This window comes from Dasypus novemcinctus, chromosome 26, assembly GCF_030445035.2.
Source record: "Dasypus novemcinctus isolate mDasNov1 chromosome 26, mDasNov1.1.hap2, whole genome shotgun sequence".
Classification (NCBI taxonomy): Eukaryota; Metazoa; Chordata; class Mammalia; order Cingulata; family Dasypodidae; genus Dasypus; species Dasypus novemcinctus.
Window position 1 is genome coordinate 60,511,822 of NC_080698.1, and position 12,169 is coordinate 60,523,990.

At 42.3% G+C, this 12,169-nt stretch overlaps 1 long non-coding RNA gene across 1 annotated transcript in view; it reads left to right on the top strand.

The window, feature by feature from the left end:
• Window positions 1–9,364: 9,364 nt before the first annotated feature.
• The window catches only part of LOC139437628 (uncharacterized), a 45,929-nt gene continuing 43,124 nt past the window's right edge, over window positions 9,365–12,169 (top strand). Inside the window, exon 1 of the long non-coding RNA XR_011647499.1 lies at window positions 9,365–9,437. This is a non-coding gene — a long non-coding RNA (uncharacterized lncRNA). The remainder of the gene's footprint in view (window positions 9,438–12,169) is intronic.

Below are 12,169 nucleotides of genomic sequence, written 5' to 3' on the forward strand. Positions count from 1 at the left end.
TCTGATGCCTGCGGCAGGATCCTGCTTCCCAAGGGCAGAAAGAAACACTTAGGAGAATGAGCCCATCAGGCTGTGGGCACAGGGGCCCTCTATTGGCATGACGGCCACCATTGTGCCCTGACATGCTCCTGTGCAGGGGAGGGGTGAGGTCAGGGCACTGCTTGATCCTCTGGGCTTGCTGTAGGCCCAGGTGGGGCACAGAGAGGCCAGAACACAGGGGCTGGTCTCCTTTGCCTGCCATCAGCAAGGCCCTTTCATTAATACACAGGACAACTAGCACTTTCTGTTTATACAAAGAGCAAAGCTAGAGAGCCCTGTTGTATAGAGCCTTGCTGGTCTCCCCCATGACAGTCTTCCCTGGTGACATCAGGACAGTTTCTCTGCAGATCCCAATACAGCCTCCTCTGGCTGTCCTTTCAGGGCTAAGCTCCTTAGAAACAGTCCCATACAGTCCCTCTCCAGACCTATTCATCTCTATTTCAGCCCTCTGTGTGTTTCAACTTGCTGAACCCTAGCCAACCATTCCAGTGGAACAACTCTCCTATGGGTATTCCAATTACATTCAAATTCTCACATGCAAATGCCACTTTCTTGGTCATTCTTGAACTTTCCTTCCTGAGTTTTCAGCAGTTTTACAGATTTAATTATGTTCTTCCCCTTCTGCTATCTTGGCTTCACCATATTTCCCTGGTGGGGCTCCCTGCTAATTTTCTTTCATACATCTCAGTGTCCTCTTCCTCTGTTAACTGTTTACATGTTGATGTTCCACAAGGTTCAATCTTCTTCTCACTTTCCTTCTCATTCACCATAGTCTATTTCAGTGGCCACACCCAAACCTATTGTTTCAAGCAGGATGCCAAGGACTCTTAACTTTTCATATCCAGCCCAGATCTCGTTCCTGAGTCACACATGTGAATTTCACACTAGTCTTTCATAGATCCCTCAAACTAAGGTTGTTACCCCATTCTACACCATTTTCTTTTTCAGTATGAATGTCACCACCCCCTGCCCAATTCTCTAAGACAGAAACTGGATGATTTCCTTTATATTTCCCACTCTATCATTCTTAAATACAATTAATCTGAAGATGTGTCAATACTACTTCCTAAATATATCTTCTCAATTCCACCCCAGTTCCCCATTTCTCACTGTAGACTTAGTCCATTATTGCATCACTGATAGCCTGGATTATTGTCCCAAGCTTCCAAATATTTTTTCCACTTCTGGTCCAGCCTCCTTCAAATTTATCTTCTACACTGTGGCTATGACATGTATAAAATGCAAAATATTTCTTATCTAAAACCATTCAGTTATTTATATAGTTTGCATAATAAAAATGAAATCCATCCAGCATTTTAGAACAGAAATCTCCAAACTGGCCATGATCCACCTCTACAACTCATCTGTGAATCACCCAACAGAATTCTCTTACACTAAAGGTCAGCATATTCTAAAGTGTTCCAAGGAGCACTTCTTCCAGATATTAATAAAATTCTGGTCTAATAAGTTTGTGAACATGGGGAAATGGACTTAAAAATAGTGATGGACAGAGAGTGTAAACTACAATGTAAACTATAATACACATTAGTGGCAATGCTCCAAAATGTGTTCATCAATTGTAACAAATATACCATACTAATGGAGGATGTTGTTAATGTGGGAAAATGTGGAAAGGGTTGGAAGTGGGACATATCAGAATCCCCCCTATAATTTTTGTAACATTTATGTAGTCTAAGTATCTTTTTTTAAATTTAAAAGTATATTTAAAAAAATAAACACAGTAATGGGCATTGGGGATATCCAAATAAGGAACAGAGAAGATAAAGTTTGAGTACTGAACTCCTGTTTTTCATCGAATAGCTACTAACATCTGAAGGCATTCAGTTTAGGAAATGTTACTGAAAGCATTTGGAAAAACCTAAAGTTCCGACAATATGCTCTACTCTCCTATTTCTTCACCTCTGCCTGGTGAGCCACCCATTCATTCAGTCATTCATTTGTTCATACACTCCAAAACAATCATTGGAAATCAACTAGTATATTCTCTACATTCAGGGGGAGAACACGCTACAAAGCCAAACTTTGTAGACATATGATTAAAACAGTCAGGGTAAGTGCTCTGAATTTTGGAGCATAGTGCAAGGACCTGAGTTTGGGAGATCAATCAACAGCAAGCTTTCCCCCTCCTCCTTGACAGGGCTATCCCTCAGATAGGAATCCATTTTTTTTTTTAACTTTAGGTATTAAATTGAATCTTAGGTGTTAAATGAGCATATATTTACAGGTGTCATATCTTTCCCTTAGGTTGATCCTTTTATTGTTATGAAATCTCCCTCTCTGTTTGTAGAGGTATAGGTAAAGTATATGTACATGTCATGAAAGTTAAGTTAGTATCAAATGAAATATGATTTTATTATTTAGGATGTTGCATTTTAACCCCATGGAAAACACAGGAAAAGGAAATGACAATATATCCATATGGGAAAAGGAAAGCAATCAATGTGGTACAATTCAAACATCCAATACATATAATAATAGGAAAAAAGGGCTGTGTTTAAAATGACTTGTTACATTAGGAAAAACTTTCTGGATAGAGTTAAGAAATGTATAATAATAATAATTTGTAAGAGTGGCAGAGTAAACCAGGCTGAAGGGACAGAAGTGATCGTGAGATTATCCTAGATAGATATTTTTCATTATGTTCATGTACCTAATCAAGAAAACTAATATATTTTAATAAAATGCAGATTTCTGGTTCTCCACACCAAATCACAGATAAAAATATCTGGGTATAAGTTATAGAAAATAGTATTTTAAATCTGTTTCCTACAAGATTTTCATATACAATAAAGATCGACACTTTCTGTTGGGAGACTATAATGAATTCAATAATTGAAAGGTGCAGAATCCCTGACATAAGTCATATATATTGGCTTCTTCATTTTCCACTGACCACTAAAATATTACATACTTGGACCACAGCTTAACCTCCTGCCAAAATGTCTTTATCAAGTGATACTTTATAATTATACTTTTGTTTTTTATTTACCAAGAAAGGGTTCTTATTTGCTAAAAAAAATTTCTTTTTTATTATTGTTCTTTTTTATTCATTATCTCTAATAACAGTTATATGTTATTTAATTACCCCTGTAAAAGCTACTACTTTCAGCATTCTTGCATCAGGAAAACTTTTTCTTAAGAATGGTATGTTTTCTTCCCTGTGAAAAACAAATACGTAATTGCTTTTTGGCCTGAGAAACTATTTAACAAAAATGAGAAAAGCAGGGCTACCATGATGGAAGGGGCCGAGGGTCAGAACTGTGTACTCTCAGTTTGCTCCGTGACTCCTGTGTTAATTTCCTACCTGCTCTAACAGATTCCAAATAATGGGTTGGCTTACCAACAGGGATTTACAGACTCAAGGTTTCAGAGGCTAGAAGGCGTGTTTCCTCCCAGAGTCAGTACTTAGAACTCACCAGCAATCTTGGTGCTCCTTGGCTTTTCTGTCATGTGCTGATGCAGATGGCTGCATCTTCTTTCTCTTCTGGGTTCCCTTGTCTTCCAGCTTTGGCTGCTCCCACAGCTTCCTTTCCACATCCAATTTCCTTTGCTTATAAGGACTTCAGCCACACTGGATTAAGGCCCATATATTCAAAGGTCCTATTTACAAAAGTGTTCACATCCACAGAACAGGGGTTGGAACCTGAACATACCTTTTGTGGGGGACATTATGCAATCCCCAACACCAGTGATACCCTCTGACCACTCACCTTTCCAATGCGACGCATAAAGCAATTCAAAAAATCATTAAGTGAAAAATCACTTTAGAAATCAGTATTTCAAATGTCCACAATTCTCGCTTTGCTCTGAAAACTAAGAAATTCAGTCAAATTTAATACAATATTGTATTAACTCTCTTTGTGAGAATGTTTACTTTTGTCTTCTTTATGGCTTTAAATTCTTTAGTACTTTAGTTTCAAGACAATTTCTTAATTATTTCTATAAACATGTATTTTGTTCCTATACTAAAAAATGATTATGGAAAGATGGGGTAGAAATAGCCTGAATACATATGCATTATTATTATCTTTATTAAAATCTTGTGAACTCAAATGGCTTCCATTACTTTACAATGATTCTTCTGGGAAGATGGCAGATTAGCAAGAGAGAGGACTCTCTTTTCTTCCAGAAAAATAGCTAGAGGACAGGCAGAAATGGCCTGGAAAGAAACTTCTAGGGTTCAGGACCCCAGCGGAAGGCTGGACACCACCCAGCAGAGAGAGGGGCAATGGAAAAGAACTATGATGTCAAAACTGTGAGTACATGCTGCAGTTGCCAGTATCTACCCCCCACCATAAGACACTTTAAATTCTCAGGCCTCAGGGCCACTGGCTACAAAGGGGGACCCACCTCCCAGGAGAAGTGAGGAGAGAGCACCACAGCCTAAGGATGACTCTGCTTTTGACTGACACCTTTGTTCTGCTGTGCCCTTGAGCTCCGGCCATTGTTTGCCTGGGGAGCCAGCAGGGGACTAAAGAGATCCAGGACTGAGGGGATCCAACCCTCTCAATGGCCGTCTCTATTGACCAGGACTGAATTGTTAGAATTAGGAGGCTCTTAGCCTCCAGGCAGGATTCTCTATCACAAGTGATCTGGTCTGATGCCTGCAAACACACTCTGACCACACTTTGAACTGAAGGGCTGACAAAGAGTGCCATCTGCTGGTGGACCAAGGAAAAGCATGTGGGGAACACAGACATAAATAAGCAAGAGAGGCATTTTCTGGTCTTTACAGTCTCCCTCCCCAAGGCGCTAGGAAGCAGGTCTGCAACACATTACTCTGCTCAGGGCCCAGATCTGAGCAACTAACAGGGGCAATCCTAAAGACCCAGAACAATTTGAAACAAGAATCAAGGACACCAGTAACACACAGCCTCCTGCCACTAAATCCCTATGAAAGGAAAGTGAGCATCTGAGTAAATTCACCATCCAAATCAGATGCCTAGACATCAGCAAAAGTTACAAGTCACTCTGAGAAAAGAGAAGAAATGTCCCAAGAAAAGGAATGTATCAAAGTCCCCAGAAGAGACACAGGATTTCAGACAACTAACCAAGGAGATGCACGCAAACTTCCAAAATCAAATTAATGAACTGAAAGATGATATGGATCAAAAAATAAAAGATATCAAGAAGACACCAAGTGAGCACAAAGAAGAATTTGAAAACCTGAATAGAAAAGTAACAGAACTCATGGGAATGAAAGACACAATAGTGGGATAAAAAACAAATTAGAGGGCAGCAGTTGTAGCTCACGTGGTTGAGGATCTACTTCCCATGTACAAGGTCCCAGGTTTGATCCCTGGCACCTTCTAAAAGCAACAAATGAAAAAATAAGCTCTCACTGTGGAGCAGATGTAGCTCAGGGGTTGGGCACCTGCTTACACTGCACAAGGTCCTGGGTTCAATTGCCAGTACCTCCCAAATAGGAAACAATCAAAAACAAAAAAAAACATTAGAAGCATACAACAGCAAGTTTGAAATGATAGAAGAAACAATAAGTGATGCAGAAGACAGAACAGCAGAAATGGAAGAGAGAAGAGAACAGAAAGAGAAAAGAATGTGAAAAATTGAGCAAGGGCTCAGGGAGTTGAGTGATAACAGAAAACACAACCACAGCATGTCATGTCAGTTCCAGAAGGGGAAGAGAAGGGAAAAGGGGCAGAAAGAGTATCTGGGGTAATAAGAGCTGAAAATTTCCCAACCCTCATGAAAGTAATGACCTTGCATGTTCAGGAAGCAGAGTGCACCCCAATCAGAATAAATGTGAATAGACCTACTCCAATAGGCCTATTCATATTCATAGTAGGTCTAATAGGACTACTCCAACTGCCAAATGTCAAAGATAAAGAGAAAATTCTGACAGCAGCAAGGGAGAAGCAAACTATCACATACAATAGATGCCCAGAAAGATTTATTGTGGATTTCTCACCATCAGAACTTGGAGAAGAGAAGACAGTGGCATGATATAAATAGGATACTAAAGAGAAAAACTGCCAGCTGAGAATTCTTTAGCCAGCAAAATTGGCCTTCAAATATCAAGGTGGTTTAAAATGCAAAGAAAACAGAAATTAAGAGAATTCATAAAAATGATTCCATTTTGCAGGAAATATTAAAGGAAGCCTTACAACCTGACAGAAAAAGACAGGAGACAGAGGCTTGGAGGAGATTATAGAATAAAGAATAGCAGAAAGGATAATCAAAAGAGCAAAAATACAGACAGAAATAAGATAGGACATATGAAAACCAAAGAATAAAGTGATAGAAGTAAATAATGCATTTACTGTAATATCATTGAATGTGAATGGATTAAACTCCCCAATCAAAAGATATAGGCTGGGAAACAGACATGGCTCAACTGTAGAGCATCTGTCTACCACAGGGAGGGTCCAGGGTTCAATCCCAAGGGCCTCCTGGCCTGTGTGGTAAGCTGGCTCATGCGCAGTGCTGCCGTACTCAAGGAGTGCCCTGCCATGCAGTGATGCCCCCACATAGGGGTGCCCCACGTGCAAGGAGTGCACCCCACAAGGAGAGCCGCCCCATGTGAAAAAATTGCAGCTTGCCCAGGAGTGGTGCCGCACACAGAGAGCTGACTCAGCAAGAGGACGCAACAAAAAAAGAGACAGTTTCCCAGTGCCACCAGATAATGCAAGCAGATGCAGAAGAATGCACAGGAAATGGACGCAGAGAGCAGACAATGGAGGGGGAAGGGGATAGAAATAAAATCCTAAAAAAAAAGATATTGGCTGACACAATGGATGGAAAAACATGAGCCATCCATGTGCTGCCTACAAGAGACTCACCTTAGATCCAGGGATTAAAAACTGCCTGAAAGTGAAATCTTTGAAAAAGATACTCTATGCAAACACTAACCGAAAAAGATCATGTCCTCTACACAAGTAAAAGAAAAAACTTGCACATTTTGATGAATGATTCTGCAGTTCTTTGGGATTAGAGGGTTCTATGACAAAGGAAATGAGGCCACTGCCTCTTGTGGTTTAGAAAAGCCTAAGAGAGAGAAGGAGGAGGAAGAGGAGGAGGGGGAGGAGGAACTGGAGGGAGGAGGGGAGAAATGGGACATAAAGAATGGCAGGGGAGGTTCATGTGGTCAGGGAGGACCCTGCAAAGGCACTAATAGAAGAGGGGAAGCTTAAGGGAGCTAGGAGAAAAACCCTCTGACCAGGTTCTGTACTAGAGCAGGGAAAAAAAAAGATTTAATTTGTTCTAGTAATGAAGATGAGCAAGAGACTTGCTCAATTGCAAAAATCCATTTTCCTCCTAATTCACTCTTGAGTATGTCTGTGTTGATAATACTGGTTTAACTTAACACCCTAGCTTTTAGCCATTTTTAGAACTAGAGAAACCTATTCCTTGAACAGGAACCAGTCGGGATTTTTGTGACTCCTTTCCAATGTAGGCACACCTTGTCTTTTGGATGGCATGGAACCCTACCTTCAGCAGGTGACAACACAGAACTATGCAAGTGAGATATACAGTAGAAAGTGTTCCTTTCAAGCACCAAAGAGCATTATGATTATGAGAGTTTCTTTTTCCTCCACTTCACATTAGCTATATATTTTTTTGTTAGGTGTAAGTGACATAAAATTAACAATTTTAACAGTACATTCTGTGGCATTTAGTAATTCATTATGCTGTGCATCAAATTTATCTAATTTCAGAACATTTTTATCCACTCCGAAGGAATGGACCGAAAAAGAGTTACTCCACCTTCCCCACGCCCCTCAAATCCTGCCAACCATTAATCATCGTTCTGTCTCTCTTTATTTGCATAGTATGGTGGGGGTGGGGGGTGCAGGAACCTCATATTTTTTAATGTAACATTTTTTGTCATCAAGGTAGCTTTAAAAAAGGCAATTATATAAAACTTTTTTAAAAAGTTTCCATTTATATGATAGTTTTTTGACATTACAGGAATAACGTGTTTGGGGTGATTACACAAGTCCTAAAAGATGAATTATTGACAGTTTGTCCCAAGTATTGCTCTAAAATATTCCAAGTGTTGATTCACTTATAACCATAGCATTTCATAGATTTTAATTTCCCTTTAAGATTTTCTGCTTTAAAATTCCTGTGTATCTTGAGAAACTACAACAATTCTGCCCATTTAGCTATTTTTATTATCTTGGGTCCTGGAATCATGACCTGTTGTAAAGGAGTCGGTAACCATCTGCTTACAATGAAACTCCCGGCTCACCACGAGCACACCTCCTGCTGCCCTTTATTGCGCTGCACCCTAAGCTTCAGTCTTCTATGACCTAGAAGAACGTTTAACTCAACAGGGGGCGCCGGCAGCTCTTCCCGGGAGGCGTCCCCACTCCTGGCCAGGGGGGCGCCGCGTGGTCGCCAGGCGCAGGTGGGGTCTCGGAGGTGGGGAGACGCTCCGCCCGGAGGACGCAGGTAGGGGTCCCCGAAGCCGCATGGGACGGGAGCGCGCAGGCGCCCCAAGTACGCGCGGGTCCGCCTCGGGCCGTGGCGGGGGCGGGGCTCCTGGCAAGGGCGTGGCCGGGCGCTCAGCCCCGCTGCCGGCCGCGCAGCCGCTTTCCCCACCGCTCAGCCCCGCCCCTGGCTGCTCAGCCCCGCCCCTGAGGCCCCGCCCCCTGAAGCCCCGCCCAGCACGCGGCGCGGCGGCGGCACCTTTCGGAGTCTCAGGTGTTCGTTTCTGGCCTGACCTGGTGCTGAGGGCCAGGCTGAGCCGCCGAACGGCGGTCCCCGTGTGTGGGCCTTCCCCATATGCGGGGGACCCCGTGTGCGGGGAGGGGCGTGTCTGGCCCGCGGGCGGGCGGGCAGCGAGCGCCGGGCGCGGAACCCTCAGGCGGGGCGCGCGGCCCCTCCTCAACCGCCGCCTGCGCGCGGCTCTAGGCGGGTACGTGTGCGGGCCTCACCTGACGGCGCGGGGCGGGCGGCGGGGAGCGCCCGCGGGCCTGTGGCGGGGCGGGCGCGGGGCTGCGGGGGCCGCCGGCAGCGCGGAAAAGCGGGCGAGCGGCGTCCCCGCCCTGCGCTGCGGGAGCGCCTGGCCCGCGCGGCCGCCGAAGCTCCTGCTCGCTGGACGGTTGTGCGCGGCGCCCCCGCCGGTCCTGCGCTCTCTCTGCGGTTTGGGGCCCAGGGGGGTGGGGGGCTGCGTGGGCGAGGGCCTCGGGGCCTGCTTCAGTCTTAGCATTTTTCCAGACGCGGACAACTTGTTTATTCTGTGAGAATTAGTTGAATGAAATTACCTAGTGTACCACCTTCTCTTATCCAAGCTCTGGTTGATAGATATTTGTATTTTTTTCCAGTTTTGGTGTCCATGAACTTGCTGTGGGAATCATGGTACAGCAAGTTGTCTTGGATAGATATCTCAGAGTGGAACTAGGAACACTGATGTAAGTTTATATTTTTAAGAAACTGAGAAAATGTTTCCCAAAGTGGCAGCACCGTTTGGCATTCTCACTGGAAATATAATAAGGGCTCCAGGTTTTCCACATCTTTTTTAACAGTTGGTGTTATCTTTCTTGATTTTAGCCATTTTACTATGTCTATATAAGTCATAGCAGATTTTAATTTGTGTTTCCCTAGTGATGAAAAGAATGTTTCTTCTCTGGTGAAAGTGTTATTTACATAGTTTCCCATTTTTAAGTGCTGTTTGTCATTTTTTTAAACAAATCATTTTTATTGATACATATCAACAAACAAAGCATACAGTTCACGGCACAATCAGTGGTGTTTGGCACCATCACATAGTTGTGCATTCATCACCTCAGTCTTATTAGAGCATTTTTAAATTTCAATAATAAAAGAAGTAAATCCGTCACTTCTCCATCTGTGCTTCCCCTACGGTTCACAGCTCCCATTTTTGGCTATTCTTCCAGAAATACTTTTTTTCCCCTTATAAATTGACTTATATTTACATTTTATATAAATGGAATCATACAATATGTTATACAATATATTTAGTTCACAGTAATGCTGTATTTATGGTATTGTTCTTTTGTGTTTGGCTTGCTTCACTCAATATAATTGTTCTCCAGGTTCATTGACATTGTCAAGTGTTTTTTTACTTCATTTCTTCTTCTTTTTTAAAGATTTATTTTTTATTTATTTCTTCCCCCTTCCCCACCCCAACACCAGTTGTCTGCTCTCTGTGTCCATTCACTGTATGTTCTTCTTGTGTGTGCTTATATTTTTGTCAGCGACACCCGGAATCTGTGTCTTGTTTTGTTGCGTCATCTTGCTGTGTGGGCTCTCCGTGTGTGTGGTGCCATTCCTGGGCAGGCTGTGCTTTTTTCACACTGGGTGGCTCTCCTTATGGGGTGCACTCCTTGCGCATGGGGTTCCCCTATGCGGGGGTCACCCCTGCATGGCATGGCACTTCTTGCAAAAATCAGCACTGTGCGTGGGCCAGCTCATCACATGCATCAGGAGGCCCTGGGTTTGAACCTTGGACCTCCCATGAAGTAGGCGGACACCCTATCTGTTGGGCCAAATCCATTTGACCATTTCTTCTTAAGAGCTACATAATATTCCATCGTGGGAATAAAGCACTGTTTGTTTATCCATTTGTTAGTTGATGGACATCTGGGTTGTTTCCAGCTTTTGACATCATGACTAGCACTGCTATGAACATAGGTGTGCAGATGTGTATTTGTTTCACTGCTTTCATTTCTAGGTGTAGACCCAATAGTGATAGTGCTGGGTCACTGGCAAATCTATATTCAACTTCTTTAGGAACTGCCCAACAGTCCTCCACAGTGGCTGTACCATTTGCACTCCCACCAATTGTGAGTAAGAGTTCCTATCTCTCCACATCCTCTCCAACATTTGTAGTTCTCTGACTTTTTAATAGTGGCCATTCTGATAGGTGTGAAATGATATCTCTTAGTTATGATTTATATTTCCCTAATCATTACTCATATTGAACATTTTTTCGTGTGTTTTCTTGCCATTTGTATTTCTTCTTTGGACAAATGTCTATTCATGTCTTTTGCCCATTTTTAAATTCAGTCTTTTTTTTATTATTATTATTGAGTTGTAACATCTTTTTACATATCATGGATATTAAACCCTTATTGGCCATGTGATTTCCAAGCATTTCCTCCCACTGAGGCAGCTGCTTTTTCACCCATTTGACAAAGTCCTGTGAGGTGCACACATGTTTAATTCTGAGGAGGTCCCATTTATCTATTTTTTCTTTTTTTTCATGTGCTTTGGGTGTAAGGTCCAAAAAATCACCATGTAGCACAAGGTCTTTAAGATGTTTCCCTACATTTTCTTCAAGCAGTTTTATGGTCCTCACTTTTATATTTAGGTCTCTGATTCATTTTGAGTTGATTCTTGTATAGGATGTAAGATAGGGGTTCCATTCCATTCTTTTGGTTATAGATATCCAGGTCTCCCAGCATCATTTATTGAAGGGACTTTTTCCCCATTAACATGGACTTGGTAGGTGTCTGAAACACTAGTTGACCATGGAGGTAAGGGTTTATTTCTGGACTCTCAATTCTATTATACTGATCGAAGAGTCTCTCTTTATGCCAGTGCCATGCTGTTTTGACCACTGTAGCTTTGTAATATGTTTCAGGGTCTGGCAGTGAAATTCCTCCCATGTTGCTCTTTTTTAGAATGCTTTTGGTTACTTGGGTGCATTTTCCCTTCCAAATGAATGTGGTAATTGCCTTTTCTATTTCTGTCAAGTAGGCCGTTGGAATTTTGATTGGTATTACATGTGAGTCTATAAATCAGTTTAGGTTGGATTGACATCTTCACGGTATTTAGTCTTCGAGTATGTGAACACGGAGTGTCATTCCATTTGTTTAGGTCATTTTACATTTCTTTTACCACTGTTTTGTAGTTTTCTGCGTATAGGTCCTGTACTTCTTTGACTAAGTTGATCCCTACATATTGAGTCTTTTTGTTGCTATTATAAATGGAATCTTCCCCCGATTTCTCCTCAGATTGTGCAGTACTACTGTACAAGAACACTGATTTCTGCATGTGGATCTTGTATTCTGCCACTTTGCTGAACTCATTTATTAGCTCATGTAGCTTTGTTATAGACATTTCAGAATTTTCTAAATATAGGATCATGTCATCTGCAAATAGTGCAAGTTTTATGTCC